Source organism: Ambystoma mexicanum, chromosome 1q, assembly GCF_040938575.1.
Source record: "Ambystoma mexicanum isolate Mex_15411 chromosome 1q, UKY_AmexF1_1, whole genome shotgun sequence".
Taxonomy (NCBI): domain Eukaryota; kingdom Metazoa; phylum Chordata; class Amphibia; order Caudata; family Ambystomatidae; genus Ambystoma; species Ambystoma mexicanum.
This window is the reverse complement of record NC_090922.1, coordinates 221,791,026-221,809,384: the sequence shown is the minus strand read 5'-3', so window position 1 is coordinate 221,809,384 and position 18,359 is coordinate 221,791,026. Positions and strand designations below refer to the sequence as shown.

General features: G+C 43.4%; 1 protein-coding gene across 1 annotated transcript in view; it reads left to right on the top strand.

Annotated features, from left to right (window-relative positions):
• Window positions 1-18,359, top strand: part of LIG1 (DNA ligase 1) — an 876,776-nt gene that overhangs the window by 696,251 nt on the left and 162,166 nt on the right. The gene's annotated exons all lie outside the window — the stretch shown is intronic.

Genomic DNA, 18,359 nt, shown 5'->3' with positions numbered 1-18,359 from the left:
AATCCTCACCAAACTTTGTAAAAAAAAGTATATGGCCAAGTCTGAATTTTTTAGGCAAGTTTGCTGAGATTTGGTCCAGGCAGGGCAAAGTTAAAGGGGGGGGTTCCAACATTTTTTTTTCCCCCCATAAACTGAATGGGCAAAAACTTTGCGCATGACTACAGCCCAAACAGCTGGACATATTTTAACCAAATTTGCGGCAGGAGCGGGGGCTTGGTTCCGAAAGCGTGCTTTTGTGTGTTCGGTGCAAATCCGACCAGTACTTTGGTTGCAAAGAACTGAAATGTATGTCTCAAAAAATTAGTGATATCTGTCTCCGCGGACCCATTTCCCTGTTCGCTACGCGGACAAAAGTCTCATTGGCTTGCAGTACGCTGTGATGTCGGCGAACATTGAACGCGGCAGGTGGTTGGCTGGAGGGAAGCGTGATGTGCGTCAAAGTTTTTGGGAAACGCTACCATGGTGTATCGGAGGACAGTGCGGTGCCGAAAGGGACTGACAAACATACTTTATGCCATGTGGTGGTGGGAAGAAGGGATGGAAAGGGTGGGGGAGTGAGAAGTGATTCATCTGAGATATGTGATTATTAGGTGGACGAAGACGGTGGTGTACCTGCAGTATCCGTGCGTACTGCGCCAATTCACTGGTCTCTGCACAGGCGACTACCATGTATGCTGAATGAAGGCAGCCTTCTTTACGGCACGATAGCTCATGCCGCGACCTCTTACTGTGGTGAATGGTTGCAGCTCAATTGAAAAAGGGGAGTGCATTGCAAAACATACATTACGCCATGTGGTGGTGGGAAGAAGGTATGGAAAGGGTAGGGGAGTGGGAAGTGGTTCATCTGAGATATGTCAATAGGTGGACGAAGACATTGGTGTCCCTGCAGTATCCGTGCTTACAGCGCAAATTTGCGGGTCCCTGCACAGCCGACTACCATGTATGCTGAATGCAGGCAGCCTTCGTTACGGCAAGATAGCTGGTGCGGCGACCTCTTACCGTGGTGACTGGTGGGAGCTGAATTGCAGAAGGGGAGTGCATTGCACATGAAATGAACATTGTAAGATACTGTGTACTACGGTGTGTTGCATGTGGTAAGCCCGTGGCCCATTCAATGCATGGATGGAGGCCTTGCATTGACAACCATGTGCCGTGGTTGCAATTAGGTTTCACATTGTTGCCTTCTGTGTGTGGTTTGTCAGCATTGCATGCATTTTTGATTCCATGGGTGCGGTTATTGTTACCACATCCTGCTGTGTTTACTCCATGGCTGCAGCTAATGGAGTGAACAGTTCTGCAGTGTGCCCTTGGGTGCAGTGTTGGAATACTGTCAGTATAAAAGAGGGTAGGGTTGAAGTGCATCTTCTATGAGCTTGGATCCTGCAGTGTGTGAACTGGGTGCAAAATTGAAATAGTGTGTGCATAGAAGTGGATAGGGGTGAACTGCATATTTCATAGGATTGGGTAGTGTCCATTGCACGGAGTGCTGACTACTGTACTGCATTATGAAGTATTGGTTTTGTGCACTCTATTGAGTGCTGGCAGCAGGGCGACTGTTGCGAGACAAAAACATTGGTTTGGTTGGCAGTAACACCATACTATGTGAATAAAAGTGGGTAGGGGTTCCGGAGCGGTTATGTTTGTAGATTCTGCTGTTGCATGTTTTCATGAATAGCTGTATTACGGTGCAGAGGTTGGGTAGCAGTGCTGGTGGCTGTGTTGTGTGTGGTACTTGTTCACATGTTGCCATGCATGGCTGCATTTGTTGCGGTGGGTGTGGGCAAGGCCTAGACTATTGGGTGCATGGCCAAAGGCCGTGGGCCATGCACCCAATAGTCTAGGCCTTGCCTGCACCTACCGCAGCAATGCAGTTCAGACTACATCGCTCAGAGGGTGGTCACCTTTACAGAATGGTTGTGCAGCACATTTTAGACTTGATAGAGCACCAGAAGTTAGCGGACATGCATATATTGTTGACTGGTTCAGTTGGCAGTAACACCATTGTATGTGAATGAAACTGGGTAGGGGTGCCAGAGGCTGTGTTAAGTTTGTAGATTCTGCTAAATGTTGCATGTTTATATGCATAGCTGTATAACGGTGCGGAGGATGGGTAGGAGTGCTGGTGGCTGTGGTACGTGCGGATTGTGGTAGTTGGTGACATGTTGCCATGCATGGCTGGATTACGTTGTGGTGGGTGTGGCCAAGGCCTAAACTATTGGGTGCATGGTTGGATTCCCATGCCTGGCGACCATTCCAGTTGGGGGTTGGTTCCATTACCCAATTGGGGTGAGATCATTATTTCTGTTTTATTTATTTCGATTCTTGTAGGGCGCTAAACGCCCATAGGCCTCACTGCGCAGCATCTAAGATAAAGAAGAAGAAGCCTGGGGCAGTAAAAGGACCTATTCAGGACCTATTCTGTCTCGGGAGGATAGCTCAGTAGCAACGTGTTCGCCTTGGAAGCAAGACGACTCGAAGCAACACAGGTTCGATCCCCGGGTCCGCGCTTAGAAACCTCTGGGTATTAAACGCGTTATAAATACATAACTGAAACCAACAAAAAAAACAATAATGCAACAACAACAAAACAAATCCTGTAACGGCGCCTCGATGCCCGCGGGCTGTGGGAGCGCTTTAAAAATGCAAATAAATAAAAAATAAATATTCAGGAAGGTTAAAAAGGTGTGTCTTCACCTGTTTCTTAAAGTCCGCGAGTGAGAGAGAGTTTTTGATGTTTATAGGCAGGGCATTCCAATCACGAGGCGCTTTGAATTCGAAGCTACAATCACTAATGTTTTTCAGGCGAGCAGGGTGTCCGAAGAACGCAAGGATCTACTGGATGCTTTCCTTGTTATTCTGTTGGTAAGGTAGGATGGAGCCTTACCATTTTGGCATTTATAGGCAAGAGACAGGGTCTTGTGCTTAATTCTCTGCTTTGCCAGCAGCCAATGTAGTTTCCTCCTAGCTGCAGTAACGTGGACCTGTTTGATTAGACCAAAAACAGCCCTAATGGCTCAATTTTTAACAGTTTATAACTGCTTCAGGTTTCCTTGAGAAGTTCCCATCAGTAAGCTGTTACAATAATTCAAACGTGAATTGATCAGCGAGGACGTTAGGAGAGATCTATTCGTAATGCTCAGGTAAGGTCTAATGTGATGTAAATGTTTGGTAATATATCTGCAGGATGAGCGAATTTGGGAGATCTGATTCTTCATCGAAAGATTCACATCCAGCATTACTCCTAAGGTTTTCACTGATTTGCTGACGGGAATAATATTACCCGCCATAGCAAAGGATTCATTCTGCTGGGGTAAGTTCTTCAGTTTAGGACCAGATGCCAGAATGAGTAACTTTGTTTTAGAATCATTCAGAGCCAGTGAATTAGTCACCATCCAGGTTTGTATTTTAGCGTAAATGTGATTCACAACATCAGCATTCTCCTGGTAGTTTCATCTGCATAATTAGCGAATTTGACACCAAGGTCCTCCAGCAGATCAAGAAAAGGTTGAATATAGATATTAAAAAGCAAGGGAGATAATGATGTGTTATTTATATAGCGCCTTTATCCAAAGCGCTTGATAGACAAGAGCCCTGTGGTACTCTGCATGTATTGAGTAAGTTCTCAACTGCAACTCTTGAAGATCTCGGACCCAAAAATGACGCAATCCATTTTGTTGCGATATTAGTCTCCGATGGAGGGGACTATGATCAATGATATAAAAAGCTGCTGAAAGATCTAGTAAAAATAACGAGGAATGTTTTTTCTCAATGATATCCATGATATTAGACTTAAGATCTAAGAGAGCGCTCTCAGTGCCATGCTGTGCCCTGACGCCTGACTGCTTAGGATTGAGAATGCTGTGGGTCTCTGTTTTGGCCCGGTTCAATTTGCCATTGTTCATTGTCATCCAACTGTATATGTCTGTGAGGCAATTGTTGAGAGTATTGTTTGGTTCTTGGGCCGTGGCTATCTTCACAATCAGTTCGTCAGCATAGTTCTAGGTGATCAGTCTGTGGGTTCGAATGATTTTCATTAAGAGGGACATGTAGACATCGAAGAAGAGGGAAGAGAGGCTGGATCCTTGTGGCACCCCACAGGAGATATTTTGGCTGTTTGAGGTGAAAGGAGGTGCGTACGTTTGATGGGCCCTGAAGACCGCCACGCATGGAAACAAGGCACAATCACCATACACGTACTGATTTGCCAGACACAAAGTTCAGTTCCCAAAATCTAGGGTTTATTGCAAAGCAAATAGTCTGTCGGCCGACCGAATCTCACGTCTCGCAACGTGTGTCACCCAGACCTTGTGAGACGCAAGAGAGCGAGCATTCTACAACAGTAACATATATACAAAAAGACCATCATATTATCAGTTAGTGACACATCAAAAAAACGCCCATAATGTATCTTCCTTAACAAGGGTTTGGTGATTGACAATTATGACGAGAATGACACCTTATTAAGACATTTATTCAGCAACATTTGCAATCTGCGAAGGCGCAGACACTATTCTTTGTTACAGAGAACATAATGCTCTTATTCTATGAGCGAACTGCGTTCATAGGAGAGACCCATTCCGAAACCTGCTATCTTCTAGTTTCTATTTGTGAGCTGGAGGACGGCTTGATCTAAAGGGGCGCAGAGAGGGGGGTCGTGCAAGAGAGTATAATTCATGCCTTTAGCTGTCTATTTCTACGGTTTCTGCCATTTCAGCGAGACCAGCTGGCACCTGCTTGGTGATTAAATGCCTTTCTGCTTACTTTCAAGGACTCGTGAGGAGGGAAAACAGTGTATTCATGTGTGTTCCGTCTGGGCTAGTTCCTCAACATGTAACTTGTGGCCTCGCTCTGTGCAAGGGCAGTACAAAAATTGAATCCATTTTAGCAAAGCGTTTGAACAGAAAAGCAAGGAAAAGCAAAAAATAGCAAAATGGTGAATTCTGTTGGTACAAAATGGACACCCTATGGTTATGCTGTCGATTCTGTATTGGTGATGCTGGGCATATGATGCGGTTGGTTTTCGGCCAACATAATATACCATTTATGCTATGGTACGGTATTTTCTAGACTAACACATTCTTTAGGTTCGATTTGTGAGGAAGTAGATTAGCCATTTTAAGTCTGTTTTTTATACTGCAATCTCCCAGTCTTTTTATTAGTGTTGTGTGGCTGATTTTGTCAAATACTGCTGAGATCTGCAATAGTATGAGGGCAGATTGAGTGCCAATGTCTGCATTTACTTTTAGGTCGTCTCATATGGATGTGCCAATTCCGTTCCTCTTTTCGGTCTGAAGCCAACTTGCGAGTGGTCGAGTATTCCATTGTTTCTATGTAGTTGAGTAGGATTTTGTACACATGGTTCTCCAGTTTTTTATTCGCCGGGTAGGGCAGGTTGGCTATAGGTTTGTATTTGCTGGCGTCTTCCGCACTTTGAATCCTTTTTTTATCAGTTGTTTGATGTAAGCCGATTTGAAGGACTTTGGTACTATTCCTGAGTTTAGGGGCAGATTCGTTAGGTGGCGGAAGTGTGATGCTGGGGTGCTGTGGTTAAGGATGTCTGTGCAGATGTCGCTTGTAGATCCTGCAAGGTTGGTGTCCTTTAAGTGTGGAGAAAGTTTCTTTACAGGCAAGTCTTGCTGTGGTCAGTGTTTTGTCAGTTATCAGTTATTCCGTGGTTGTGTTAATATTTGCGCAGTTTGTATCTATGGTCTTTTTGGTTGTTTCTATTTTTGATCTAAGGTGTTTGGTGGTGGTGATGCATAATGCTTGTGTTAAGATGGTGCCTTTGTTGCAGGATGCCTTTTTTATCTCTTTGATTCTGTAGGGTCTTTTTGTGGGTTGTGTAAGGAAGGCACAGTATCAGACAGTGAAAACAGACACAAGTGATCACAGTTCAAGGGTGTTTATCAAACTTCAATGGGTTGGTTGAACGCCTACCTAAGCCTAAATCAAAGGATGGGAGCAAGCTAAAACCATCAAATAATAACACAGTCCTAGTGGAGTCTGTCAAATAAAAGGGCCTATACTAATAAACCTATTGCCAATCCTTACTTCTAAATACAAATGGTGTCGACAATATTGTATGCAAAAAGCGTTCAAGAAATATGTCGGAATAGTTGAGCAGTTGGCTTCCCTTCCCCCACGTTTTCTGCATGGGACAAGGCGGCTCATGCGAGCTTCGCACACACTCTGGCTTCTCGGTCACGAGGATACAGTTCAAAGCATAGGTATCGAGGCCTTCTGCCAAAGCCTCTTTCCCAATAACAGTATCTTCTTTCAGAGGGCCTGTCGTAACAAACAAGCATCAGAATTCCTTTCTCATCATGATTTTCACTGGATCTCCATCCTTTGGGCTATGGCCCCCTTTTAACACAATGTCCACAATTGGTCTCCCTCGTTTGGGTTTGGGCTCAGACCTTTAACACTCTTTGTATCAAACATTGAAGACTTTCGAATGTGCAATGGGTTTTGCTAGAACCATCGGGCAGGACCACTTCGATTCACTGCACTTCTCATTCTTACCAATCTTCTAGTTTCGTTTCTGCCACTTCTTGGCTGGATACTTTACAGAGACCTTCGATTGAGCACCCTTGTGGTGCTTGACCACTCTGTCACTGGTATTGTATCTGTCTCTGTAAATGTTCAAACATCCATCAGCAGTTGAGCTTCAACACAGACCTGCCTTGCATCGATCTCCCCGACTCACCGGCTGTGTTGATCTGTGGCGCTGCTTTGATCTTGGAGCCAAGGACAGTAGCACAGCGGCTGCTGTTCCTCCCCGACTCGGTCACCTGTGCAGGAGGGCTCTGGTTATCTCCGACACACAATACAGGATTCCTCAGTATTGTTTCCTGGCTTTACGCTTTTTAATGTGAAGGGTTGTGGAAAGTAACAGTTTCTTGTCGGATAGGTCAAGGGGATCTCCCTCCTGCGCACCCTTCTTGGTTTGCAGTCTTCCTTCCCTCGGTCAGCTGCCATCAGGAAAATACTGTTCCTCTGTGTGCTTCCCCTTGCTCAGTGTGCTCTTGTGCTCCACCTTTTATCTGTGTGGGGAAAGTTTAATGGAAGTCAAGTGTGAGTGGTTACCAGTAATTGCCCAACCTTGCCTGACCATAGTAGTGGGACATGTTGGGTATAATGCTCGAGTGTGACTCTGGTTTCTCCCTGAGCAGACTGTCCGGGTAGGATGGGGTAAATGTGTTGCACGGAGGGGGATACAGCGTCTCGCCATTAGGTGTTCCACTCCCCGAAGACCGCTCACCCAGGTGATCCTCCTGCACTGGTTTACCCCCAGGGTCTGGATCCAAAGGCGATGGCCGTCCCCTCGCCACCTGAGAAAGAGACCCCTGGGGACTAGCGGGTGAGAAACCTTCTGGTTTCTCACAGTTGGTTGCGGATTGGATTCCTGTTGCATAGTGATTTGTTTTTGCTTTGAGTACTGTCATCTTGTATAATCTGAGTTGTCTTTGGTATTTTATTTTGTCCAGTAGGATGTAATGTTCTCTTTATTTTTTTGGAGTGATTTCAGAACTTCAGTGAACCATCTTGCTACGGCTTTGAAAGGTTTGTTGGTGCTAGTTGGTCTAGGGCCTCTGTGATTCAGCTGTTGAGTATGTTTTCCACTGAGTCTGGGGGCATTCTGTTCAGCTCAGTGGTGTTTGGTTGCGTCGATACCAGCAGATCTCTTAAGGGATTGCAAGTCAAGGCTCCTCCAGTTTCTTTTCCTAGTAGCGTGTAGAATTGCATTTCCGGGCGGTAAGCGGGTTTGAAATTTGATGTAGAATGGTGGTTCAGTATTGGTGGTGTCCAGTCAAAGGATCAAAACAAAAGGATTCAATACAATAGTTGAGGATACATTTGTACTAATAACCTTAGTTTCGAATAGTCATTTTCGAAAAATATATCTAATAATAATAGAGACACTCATTGGTTTTGTAATAATAATGGTTTTATTTTAACATTGATGTAATATTGAGTTTATTTTAATACTGTTTTCTAATGTATTTATATTTGTATGTACATATCATTATAAGCTGTATAAATAACATAGATAATATATAAATAATATTTGCAATTTTTTTAAATAAATATATTAAACATTTCAACTTTTTTAACTTTTCAAACTGGTATACTTTTCAAACTGTAGATGGCGGCGTTGGATTAGTTATTCTATTATTCAAGTTTTGTTTGTTTCCAGCGTCCAACGTATGCCATCCCACGTTTACGCATTCGTGCATGGTCGCCATTTTGCAAGTTTTTTTTATTAGTGCGGACGGGTCACTATGCGTACGCGCTCTCGTTTTTTTTTTTATGGATTTGTTTTTTTTCATGCTGGAGCATTTTTTTTTCTATGGAGGTGGCTTTTTGGATGTTTTGTTTATCGGGGAATGGATTTTTTTCTACGCCTGCATGGATGCTTCATTTGGATTACGATTCCTGATCACTTGGATTTTTTCTGCATGGATTTCCTTTTTTTTATGGTTTTTTTTTTTTTTTTTTTTTTCCTGGAATGGTTTTTATTTTACTTTTGGATGGATTTCGGATTCAGTTTATGGATTTCTGATGTTACGGATTGGTTCATTTTGGATTTTGGTACTTTATTTTGATTGCAGATTCGGTGATTTGGGTGAGTTTTTGTTTATTCATTTTAACATTTCAAGTTATAAGATATGGCTTCTAAATACTGCATTGATTCCATTGACTCGACATTGTTCACTATGCTTGTTATTCTCTCTTCATAATCCCTGTATTTCTTTTTTTGTTTGAGTATTTTCAAGCGAAATAGTTTGTGCGATTTTTATTTCCTTTGTTGTTCGCGCCATTTTAAGGTGTTTTTGGAAATGCCATAAGTTTGGGTTATTTACATTGAATTCTTGTTTGTTCGTTCTTGGCCAGTTTTCCTTTACTGCTCGGTAACAGTTCCAAATTGAAATTGGATATTTGGCTCTTCTCCTTGTTCCTTTTCTAGTAAGTTGCCCTATCCATGTGTTTTCTAAATAATCCAACAAATCAGCTAATTCGTCCTCATTTATTGTGAAATATGGTGTTGCAATCAATGTTTCATAATATGTAATCACTTTGTCCTCTTGTACAAATACCAATGCAAATATTTGTTTCATTTGTTGCTGAAAATCACTGTTTTCAATGTATTTTGTTCTTAGGCCTAACGTTTGTATTTTTTGCCACATTGCTTGTCCGAAATTAAAAAAACATCCTTGTACATATGAGTGTTTGGGTACGTTGTTTGAAAACCTTTCATTTGACCCTGCTCAAAGTCCATGATTATTGTATTCAGTGTTTTATCTGGTATTGCCTCCTTGATTTTCGTAAATACACACCTGTATAGTTCTTTGGTTTTGCTGGCATTAAGACATAAATTAAAGGTATTACTGTTCCATTGATTGTACCATGAATGCTATAAAATTGATGAAAGGGTTTTGGACATGATTTAAATGTTGCATCTCCGTGCCATATCGTGGAATTTCCTAGATGTGACAAATTAATATCAGTAGTAAAAATCAATATATTTTCATCTTTAATCTCCAATGTTGCAAACAAGTTATTCCCCATTTTCAGTTTTTTGTAAAATATCAGGTACATTTATGTCAAGATAGGTTTGTGGTGCCATCGGCAGGTTTTCTTTCTGCTGTTTGTCTTTTTATGCTTCTTTTCAGTAGTTTTGTGTTTGGCATCTGGGCCGCTACATGGAGCGGAATTTTTCCATATGTTCTGTTCACTATTGAGCTACTTGTTTCATTATGATTTTCTTCTGCATTTCTTTTAATTTAATTTATCGACTTTTTAATTATTATCGCTGTAGTATCAGGCATATGGTTGTGTTCTCCTGTACATCTTATATTTTCACCTTCTGTGATCACTCTTCCTGTACACTTTAATTTTCTATATTCGGTGCATTTCCAATAAGTGGATTCTTTACGTGTTATTTCTCGATTATAGGTGTAGCCTTCGTACACTAATTGGGTTCCTCCCATTTGAGATTGTATATACTCAATTTTCGCACTCATCGTGTATCTGAAACAGCGAAATTTATCGTTAATTATTGTTTTCTGACTCTGTGTGTCTTTTACTATTATTTCATTAGTTTCATGCGTTTTGCTTACCTGATGATTTCAGTCACGTAATACGATTCTCGTGTCAGCTGGTGTTTCCTAGTCACTTTCTCTCATGCACTGACAGTTTTTCAACGGTCACCTGTGCATTTGCTCTCTACACAAGGTTCTTTACTCATCGTTCCTACCTATTGTTTTAACCCTTTATCGATTGAGTTTTCAAGTACTATAGTTAACCTTCACTACTTTTTTTGACCAAATGACTTTTTACATGTTTTCTACCAGATGTTGAAACTTTGACTTTCGATCCTTTTGATTCGGTCCTTTTGTTTTTCGGCTCTTTGTTTTCGGTCCTATCACCTATAGCCAGTAGTGGTCACTCCATACCGTTGGTGTGGCAGTCCTTCTCTGCAGAAGATTGCGTCTGACCTGTGTCCAGCATTGTGGGTGGATCTGTTTACTATTGGCTTGTGGTGGTGTTTCCAGGAGTGTGCAGAGTGAGTTAGCTGTGGTTTTGTTTTTTCTAACTCTTAGGAGGTCGTGAATTTCTGTTTTATGTTTTGCCATGGATCTTAAGTTGAATAGGCTGCAGTGTAATTTGTCCATTTTCCCTGGTGGGTTGTTACATGTTCTTTTTATCAATGGTCCCAGTACTTTCGACAACATGAACAACGCCCCTTGAGTGTCGACATCCGTGGCCAACGACCATGGTGGGCCAGCAGCGAGAGCATGATGGCAGGCGAACCCCTTTGAGCCACTGTGTCTCAAAGCACAGGTGATCACTGATGCATCCCTAAAGAGCTGGGGTGCTCACTGCGGGAGTCTGTAAGTGAACGGCCTTGTCACACATCCTTATCCTTCAGTTTGTGAAAGAAAGTTAACTTGAAGTTTTTACCTTTTTTCCAGAATGTAGTCTGCTTTGTATGAGAGTGGAAATATACACTGCCTCTGTCTTTCATGCACCAACTCATCCTGAGGAGGATGAGAGACTGCACATATTGGGCCCCAAAAGGGCTTTAAGCTTCTATAGCGCTCGAACAAGACCTTTTCCTCAGGACTGTCTGCTTTTTTTCTTTTGCTGATTCTTGTTTGGGGAAGGCTATTGCCAAATAGACCATTTCAGAATGCTATTCAACAGCAAGAAAGTCAGTCCGCCAGGACCTCGGGGCTCACTGTACTGGAGGGTTAGCTGCCACTTCGGCTTCGCAGAGATGAGTTCCATTGGCAGATAGTGTGCTGGCAGCAACTTAGTCATGCCTGCATACCTTCTTTGAACACTACTGTTTGGACTCTGGGTCTGAGAAGGGTGCTACTTTTGGGAAGGCGTTCTTCGTAGTTTCTTAATTTAGTAGTACTTTACTATGAGAGTAATATCAAGATGAGGAATCCTGATGACTCGATCCATTCGAACGGAAAATAGCTTGCCCTGTAATGCTCTTTCTGATAGACTTGCTCTCTCCAGCCCTAAAATCTCTACACTGGCTTCCGGTAACTGCAAGGATCAAATGTAAGACCCTTTGCATCATCCACAAGGCTCTCTGGGGCCTGGGAGCTCGTTACATCCAGCTTGCTCTCCCTAAATACCTCCCTGGTAGAGTTCTCTGGTCCTCTAGCTCCATCTCTGCAGATCAGATGTTGCTCCAAGTAGAGAGTGGGAGGTAGATCTCTTTCTTTGGCAGGAGTCTGCCTCTGGAATGGCCTCCCTGCCCCCTCAGACTTAAACCGGATCTCTTTAAGTTCTGGAAACTTCTAAAAACCTCCCGTTTCTCCTCCTTCCCTCTTCCCCCCCCCCCCTTCCATGCTAATGAACCCCTGCTGCTGCGACTTGTGCCTGGTCCCTTATGAGCACTTAAAGGGGCCAAGCCCTCCTCGACCAGTCCTCCTTACTATTCCTACTAGCACTTGCTCTCAGGCACCCTTCCCTGACTGGCCTGAATCTGGCCCACCCCGTCCATCACACTATTTTCCTTACCCCTATTCTTTCCCCTTGCACTTGCCCTCTGGTGCTACCCTTAGCACTTGCTCAGCCCCCTGGGGCCCCTCCTCTGGCATTTCACCAGCCCCCTTTTTTATGTCCCTCCACCCTGCCCACCCTCCCTGTCCTGCACCCCCCTCCTGCACCTTTGTTTTGTCACTGCACTTGCACAGTCAGAATTCCACAAGGCCTACTAAAACCGCTACTGTTTTTTTCCTCTGTACCCACTCCCATTTTTTATTTATTGGAATTCTTATAAACTGCGCCACACGCCCGCAGTTGTCTTGTGGCGCATGGAAACACTTAGGTATAGGCGCCATACAAATATCTAATAAAATAAAACAAAGAAAAAATTACTTGCCTTCGGTAATGTTCTTTCTGATGGATATTGTTCCCACATATTCCTCATCTAGTTATCATTTCTCCTGCTTTAGCAGATCTCGGAAACTTCAGGGTGCGTCGTGAGGCATTGGCCTAGAGTGCCTTCCGCTCTTATATTTGTCAAGGTTGCACATGACGTCTGCATCGTTATAAGTAGTCCGAACCGTGCCCCGCAACCGGAGTTCTTTTCCCCCCATGCTCAGCTGCTTTTGGGGAATGAAATGTTGTACAAAAGCATAATTTCCAACCGTTTTATATGCAGTTTAGTCTCTATCAGAGTCTAAGATTGTGGTTTTCAAACTGTGAGGCTTACCACCCCTACAGAGCCCGAAGGATACAAAGCAGGAGGTGGGGGCACGAGGCTCTTTTAAAAAATAATTAGTCACTGCTTTCAATAGAAAATATGAGCAGTTATAGCTTGTGGGGTGGTGGCACAGAAACATTTTTTACTCAAATGGTGGGGTAGGTATAGAAAGGTTTGAATACCAGGAATCTGTGGGAGTAATATCCATCAGAATTAACATTATCAAAGGTAAGTCATTTGTTCTTTGCTTCTGCTCTTTGGCCACCATTTTGTCAAAATATATTTTGTTCTCTCGAATATGTGGCTGATAAACATTTCTCCAATTTTATCATGGACCTGGCCATGGAGATCTTCATGGATGCTAAAATTATTCTTACCTTGCATGACTATATAGTAGTCTCTTCCATTATCCTTTTAAGCGGGTTAGAAGACGTGTCATTGTTGAGATGCAACGTTAGCACTGAGAGTAGGGGTTGCTGGTTCTGAATAGAAACTATGAAAGCATGATTTTGGGGGCTAAGGAGCAATGCAATCAAGACTCCCAAAAACTATTTATGCAATCAATCGTGATTTGCAAACTCCCAAGGCTACACAAAATGCATTTGCACCATCGCAAGCACTATGTGAGATCAAAAGTAACTTTAAAAAAGAAGCTATATTCACACACTCTGTCCTTCCTGATAATACAGCCGCTGGCCCTAAACTCAGTTTTTTAAATAATTTTAGACCCACCTGAATTTATCAAAAATAGTCTAACTGCAAAATGGCGGGTTTCAATTCTTGATCTGTGTCCCACAGATATTTTGAAAAGGGTAGCCCTAACGGACAACTTGGGCAAAATAATGCGGAATATGATCGGTGCTTTGTTTGACACTCAGGTAGTTCCAAACCAGTGGAAAGTGGCTGTAGTAACTGTCCTTCTGAAAACAGAACTAGAACGATTCCACCTGATCTCAAACATTCTGTATGCAGTCATACTGACTGAAAAAGTAGTGGTTTGGCAAATGATTGCAGCTGTTGAAGTTAGACTGCTGGGCCTCATACAGTCCAGATTTCGAAATGTCCTTGGCAGTGGTTGTTAGGGAGATTTATCACTGTTCTGCTTCATCCCCTCACCTAGTGAGACCCCCAGCACATTTTACTAGACTGCTGGACCTTTTTCTTTCAATCCTGAATGAGTGGAGCCTTTTTCCATTCTTTCATTCTTGTGGGCTCTGTCTTTTGGAACTCTATTCTTTGTATTCTACCTGTACTATGGAGTCTACCTGCTCCATAGCTCTTAAAGGCACCTGTGTTTTACTACTGCAGCACACAGCTTCTTATGGGCAGTGTTGCTGGGCACCCTTAGGGTCCTCCTTTAAGATCCCTTTTCTATATCCTCGACTAACTACAGTTCTTAAGGATAGTCCGAGAGATTGGCACACACCACCTTCAGTGGAGTGCCAAAGGGATATTTAGTATTTCCCCTTCTCTCTGCCCCTGTGAATTTTTTGTCGCATAGACAATCACCTAGTTATAGCTGGTGGCAGTGTATGTGTTCTACCAACTATTGTGTATTTTTTATACCACAGGTTATGTCCATAGCCACGGTAGTGCACAAAAGGGGAACCCAAGTACCAACTTGGGCCTCACTTCTTTTTTTGCCATTACTAGCGTGGTTATTCTGAGTTAGGCCTTCTACCATTCGGGGAGGGAAAGGTCTGTGTGTGTTTTGCCTTTGGCGGGAACTAGGTGGTATCCCCGCCTAGGCTCCAGAGAGTCTTGGCAGGCAGGAAGTGGAGAAGGAGTCCTCCACCCGCCTGTCCGTTGTCTGCCAGTTTGTCTGAATAGGTACGGCTCCCGAGGGGGAAGAGGGGAGGTCTGGTTGTCCTGATTGGACAGCCAAACACAACTTTCTGTAAAATGCTGAGAGATTGCAGAGGAGTGTGTGCTGGAACTGTTTGAAAGGTACGGCTTCTAGAGTGTAAAGCAAGTCGGCCACAGGAAATAGTAACAGAAGAAGACAGCGACCAGAGACGCCTGCAGACCCTTTGCAAGACCGTGAAGCGACCACTGCTGTCCTGACCCTGTTTTCATGCGACAGAGGAGCTCCGAAGGACTCCTTCCCTTTGGCTGGTGGGAACAACTTTGAAACAAGCCATCTCCTGAGGTTCTAGGAGCTTACAGAGCTGCAGATCCCCAATACCAGGGGACCTGCTCCCCATTTCGAGTGCATCATTGTGAAAAGGGTGAATCCGTCCAAGGTTTTGCTGAGCCCTCCAACTTGACTAGACCTCATCAGTGTGGAGGTGCAGAACCTAAAAAGATTGACCGGGCGAATCGCTTCCTTTTGTTGTAGGTGCTGCAGAAAAGGCACCAAATCCGCATGGTGACCAGAGAAGTTGATGAAAGCTGTGCCAGGGGTCTTCCCTCGAAACTTCTTCTGAGAGATCCCGTCCTTTGACCTGCCTTTCGTTCTCGGACCAAGGAATAGAGAGGTCGGGACCAGAGCTGCAACATTGCGGAGCATCCATCACAAACGTTTTCTTCAAACCTAAGGTACTGTGGGGAAAAAGGTATTGCTTACGTTAGTCCAAAAAGTCAGTCCAGAGCGTTGAAGTGCATGTAGAGGTGTCCAGGCAATCCCCTCATACCTCTGACTCAAGCTGCGGCTTGTGTCCTTTTAGCACGTCCTTTAACAGGATCTCCCACGTTGGTCAAGTCTTCTTGTATCTTCCTTCCAAGAGATTAGAAAGTATCCACAGGAACTTTTGGCTTCTGCTTTTCAAGACTTTAAGCCTGTTCGAACTGCCTTTTAGCTAGGGTTGTGTTTTGCGCTTTCAAAGACTTGCTATGCAGGAAAACTGGCTCTAGAGCATGAAGCTCTGCTAGGATAACACTAACCAACTGTTTTCCTTCCCAAAAATCACTACCTTCTATGTGTATGCTGACTAAATGCTATTACTGTAATCCTTTGTAGGTGCGCGTTATTACCTATAACTTTCAAACTTTCAGCAACTACCAACTAAGAAGTGGCCTTTTGAAAGTATTGAAAAGTATACCTATATGTGATGGTTTATTGTGCTAAGTATTTAACAATGACTCTTGTGTAGATATAATCTATATTTTAATATAAATGTTTGTGTATGCGTTTCTTTGTGCATTGCTAACTGGATTCAGTGTACTTAACTACAGCTCACATCTTCCTCTTAAGATCAGCCTGACTGCTCTGCCACTCTACCAAGGTCTCTGAATAGTGCAGCCTGATACTAAGAGTTGGGGGATCTACAAACCACTGGGATAGCTTACTAAAGTCTTGCTTCCCAGTAGGACTTTAGGTTTCCCGCTTTACAAACAGCGGCAGTCCCAGCATCTTGAATTCTCTGCTTAGGCTGCATAAACGGCTGCTCACTGCTTCTACAACTACTCCTGCCATAGCTTCAATAGTGATTTCGAATGGCCTGTATTTGAAGGGGCTTTAAATAATCAAAGTCCTGCTCAGGTGTGGGTCATTAGAAACTCTAGACTGCATATTGCAGTTTTGTGCCTCCAACGCCCTCTTCTTCATCCCAGTACCAAGGGTATTATGGGACTTGAAGTCCCTAATGTTTGGGTTTCTTTTGAAAGGTCCTAATTTCAACCTTCTCAATCTAACTTTGTTTATAGAAGGTATTTTTAGAAAAGTGATTTAAAGTAATTGTTGCTGGATTCTTGATTTCAGAATTCCTACAAAAGGTGGAATCGTATATATCAGGAGTAATGATATTGAAGTTCTGATCCCCATATACTCTGTTCTCATGTTGACCTTAATGGTTTTTACTCTTAACAGCTTGGCTGCTTTTGGGAAGTGGAGTTTGACTCTGGTGGCACACCATTCAGTGGTATGTCACCCTATTCCCTTAGGTGCTTTCTCTTCCAGGTGATCCAACCGGCTAATGCCACCACCAGGGTTAGGATCAGCAAGCGTCTGCCTTTTCATGGCCTCCTTTGAGGAGATTGTAGGCAGGTATTCTGTGAGGACTTTGCAGGATTTATCACAATACGGACAAATAGTGCAGTAGTCATTATGATCGGTGCCTTGTTCATTTTGTAGTATACATGATGTTTTCTGGTAGAAGCCAAATTTGCTTAAGTTTGTGGTGCCTCAATATGGCACATCTTGGCTATTTATTGATGATCCGACCAATAGGTATGAATTGAATTATTCTCCATTAACTGTTGGTGTTTATTTATGGAAGACATGAAAGAGCATGAATAATGGAATTTTATTTAAATAGATTCACTGTACCGCACTGCAACTTTTAAACTAATTTAGGGTTTCTTAGTAATTAATATTGTAAATCTGCAAACAGTGTTCCCTCTATTTTTCTCAAGTTCCGAAATGGTTTGCTTTCGTGAGCACATTTTCAATGTGCACAGCGACCGAGGTAAGCCACTTGGTCAGCATACATAGCTGGTGAACTATCATTTTTGAAGGAAGTGTGGAAGGGCATTCTTTCCCCTTCCACCATGGCCCCATCCACTGCAACAAATGTTTTATATGCCGTTCTAAAAGAGCTCCTAAACCAAGACCTAAAGATCTGCCACAATGCATAGTCATGTGCAGAGCAAAATAAATAAATATATCAAAATAAAGCAATGTATGCCGAGTTAACCAATCAGTTTAGTTGTGGTTATTCATTTTTTGAGGGGCTAACATTGCTCTGGCACAATGTAGAATATATGTTCTGTCAGTGGCAACAGAAATCCCTGTTACAAAGAACAAATATTGCTTATCATTAATGTGTCTGTCAAAAAATTCAGACCTGATATATTTGCCTGACTGAATAATGGCAACTAAAAGGATTATGCCAGAATACTTCCCAATCATGTGCCATTGGAATGAAATAATTCAGGGGACAGGAGAAAAAATATATATTTTTACAGTGCAAGCGTAGCTCTGGAGCAATGGAGCGCTGTTTATGCCTCACAATTTGTCGAGAGAATAATTGCTTCAGGATTTCTGCACCACATAACCACAAATCCTATGCCACTGCTTACCATCCGCATTTCTTTGCCCTAAAAACAGAGAAGTGGCAACACTTATTCATAACTAGCACTACACATTACGCGGCTTGGCTAGTGGCCATGCAGCAAGGTCAGCTCTCTGCGCAGCTCCCGCATGATCCTGCTACATTGATACTTGTACCAGCCGGATTTCACACGAAATTGCAGGAAAACTGGGTCTGATGTTGTGTGGACCGGAGCCGCATGCAGAGTGACTTTGTGAGACAACGAATGCAGGAGAACGGAGTGGTTGAAGATTGTCGCAAGAAGGCCCAAGATGGCGGCCGCTGTGTCTCAATGAGCTGTCAACGAGATGGAGATCCAACGGCTCTATATTGACAAGCGATAGGGGTGACGGAGCAGATCAGAAGGCGGCAAAATGGGCACAAAGACGAGAGCCTTGGAGCAGTGCAGGAGAGCCTGAGGCGCCCACCGGTTCGCTCCGTTGAAGGAGAACGAGCGGTGCTGAGCCTAAGTAACTGGATAAGACCCAGGCGATCCAACGAGGCCTAAAATAAGTGTGCTCAAGGTGTGTGGGCTGTGCAAGTGCTGTACAATGGGTGGAACGCCCTGTGGACGAGACAAGAACAAGGAAGCATTGGGG